Below are 3,189 nucleotides of genomic sequence, written 5' to 3'. Positions count from 1 at the left end.
AAAGAAAGAAAGAAAGAAAGAAAGAAAGAAAGAAAGAAAGAAAGAAAAAAGAAAGGAAGAAAGAAGAAAGAAAGAAAGGTAAAGAGAAAGAGAGAAAGAGAAAGAAAGAAAAAGGAAGGAAGAAAGAACAATTAGATTCATTCTTTTAGTTCTATCATTTTTCAGTCTTCATTTTTTGTGTGTGCTTTCTTTGGATCCATTTTGTTTGTTTGTCTAAATGCCTGGGTCGGCTGCTTCTTCTATATCTGACTGTTCTTACCTATTCCCTGCCACTCCGTGGAGTTGAGTGAGACTCAAGGAGGCTTCTGTATCCCCCAGCCTGGCCCATGCACATAGATCTTTTTGTTCCACACAAGAGGTCATTGGCTTTCCCATGGATGTTTCATCATTTTGGAAACGTCTGTGCTTTGCCAGCTCTTCCCAAAGTTCCCAGCTCTCTCCATGATTTGGATATTTAGTGTTTTCTATTTTCCTCGAAGACTGAGTTGCCATTATTGTTTAGTTTCCTTTGTGTGTTTGGTTCATTTCAGAGTGGAAGAAAGGCTAGAGGCGCCTTTGATGTACCATGTCATCCAAAATCCAATGTACTAATTATGTAGGGTTTGAGTTGGGCAAACTATATTGTTGGCTGCTAATTTTCAACAAGTTTGTGCAACTTGTGGGAAAAGCCGCTTGCCATGTCACTTGCTTAAACCAGTCCTCAGAACCATCATCCAAATCCTCATTTTTGACAAACTAAACTGCATTACCACTCTACCACTAGAAATAGCAAACAGGGGATGCCTGGGTGGCTCAGTCAGTTAGGCATCTGCCTTCAGCTCAGGTCATGATCCCAGGGTGCTGGGGTCCAGCCCCGCATTAGTCTCGTTGCTTGGTAGGGAGTCTGCTTCTCCCTCTGCCTGCCGCTCCCCTTGCTTGTGTGCTCTCTCTCTCTCTCTGACAAATAAAAAAATAAAATCTTCAAAAAGAAAGAAAGAAAGAAAAAAAGAAATAGCAAACAGACAATTCCAGTCTGTTGCATTAATGATTTAAAATAATGCTTTTCTCTCCACAGACACATTTCATTAGTGATGAGTTCTAGACACTTGGTGGCTCAGTGTTTCTGATGATTGGAGGTGTAAGTGCCACCAGCAAAACGTGGATGTCAAGGAGTGTTACCTGGAAAACATGAGAAATGAGAGCTCTCTGCTTCCCTGTGGAACACAGATTTTATGGACAAAACCGGCCAACCTCACAGGCTTACGAGTTGTCCATACACTTTTCTAAATAAAATATACTCTTCACGTCCTTAAACTACAAAATCATGTTCAGAATTTAAATTTGAAACGATATATACCCCTTCAGTCTCAAAATTTTCTCCTGTTAGGCTGAGAGGACTTGAAATTAATGAAATATAAACTCTGAAAATGACCTACCACTCGGAGGCAGTAGCGACCATTTTATTAAAAACAGTTCGTCATTGTTAAGTGAAATGTCAAATTTTGGCTTGCAGTGGCAACTCAGGGGCAGGATAAGGAGACTAGCTGCTCTTCAAGATCTTATTCTTCCCACTTAGTATTGTGTTTTGTGTGGTGGAAAAATGCAATTTTTTAAAACCTACTTATAATTAATATATATACAATCAGACAAAACGAATTATAAGATGCTTCTAAAAGCTTTAAGAAGATCAAAAATTGGTGCAAAGAGTTTTACTCTCATTTTAAAAGGAACATGCAATGCTTTATACAACCCTGAGAATGCCATTAATGTCAGTGAAATGATATCTTTATGATATGAGTCATAATTCTTGCTACTGTTGAGCAGTGGAAAACTATTAATAACTTTAGGTTAATAGGATAGGTCTCTTCTTAGCTTCAAGAAAAGTAATTTTGGAATTCTAAGTCACCAACTATTTTATGATGTGACAGTCCAGTAATTTCACTTGTTCTACTTTTCTTCATTAGAAATTGTGATTTGTGTGTGGGTGGTGTCAGAATTTTGTAATTCCTTAAAAAGTTTCAAGACTTAAGTTTCCTATATTGTCCTGAGACATTTTTCAAAAACGGAAGGACTTGTATTGACCAAATTCACAGCTTGTATTGATGATGTTAGAAAAAGTGATTGACTAATACTCTCCATATAATTAATTTGTAACCCATCAAAGGGATCCAATCACTTGTTTTGGGGTGCAGTTGCTCGTTACTTGCTGGGACAAAACTCATTAGCCCTCAGTGTTTACTTCTCCCTTCCCCATATGCTACAGAAAATCCTTTATTAGCCAGGTCATTTTCTCCCCATTGTCTGCTCTACCTTCTAATCATGAAGGGGGAGAAGGCCATGTTTTCCAGGAAGGAGATTAAACACACATAAAGAAAAAATTCTGGCAAGTGGGGAAAGAATGGTGCTTGAGTCGGTGCTAAGAAGAGAGTAAGGGTTTGGTGTATGAGAGTTTTCTCAACAGAATTAGGAAGCAGAAGAAGGGACTCACCTGAGACCTTTAACCCTTTCGATGTGCTTTGAGGTGCACCTGCTAAGAATAGACTTCAATTTTCATTGCTCTTGGTTGTTGGATTGTGCTGCTTTTTTTATTTTTAAAGATTTTATTTATTTATTTGAGAGAGAGAGTACATGAGCTGGGGTGGGGGGGTCAGGGAGGGGCAGAGGGAGAGGGAGAAGCAGACTCCCTGCTGGGCATGGAGCCCAACGTGGAGCTCAATCCCAAGACCCTGAGATCATGCCCTGAGCCGAAGGCAGACACTTAACTGACTGAGCCACCTGGGCGCCCCTGTGCTTCTTTAAACATGACCTCCTATAGTGGACCCTAAGCAACGTGAATCTCCCCCATAATTTATTCAGGGTGTGTCTCTATCTAGAATGGAAATTTTAAGCTGATAGTGATTAAGAAATCACTATCTACTTTTGAAACAGTAATTTTTAAATAAATATTTAAAGAGCAAATTGTTTAGCATGCGTTACTTTGTCCTGGACTACTATTTGTCATGCTGTTGGGGTCTATGACTATCATGTAATATGATAGGGACTCTTACTGTATTAACACTTGCATAACATTTGTGAATCATGTAAGCCTCTATTTTTTAGTGGTATTTTTTTGATAAATTTTTTTCTGGTTTTAAAATTGGTATTTTGGGGGAAAGTACAGAAGAGAAAGAAAGAAAGAAAGAAAGAAAGAAAGAAAGAAAGAAAGAAAGA

Source organism: Neomonachus schauinslandi, chromosome 3, assembly GCF_002201575.2.
Source record: "Neomonachus schauinslandi chromosome 3, ASM220157v2, whole genome shotgun sequence".
Taxonomy (NCBI): Eukaryota; Metazoa; Chordata; class Mammalia; order Carnivora; family Phocidae; genus Neomonachus; species Neomonachus schauinslandi.
This window is presented reverse-complemented; position numbering follows the sequence as displayed.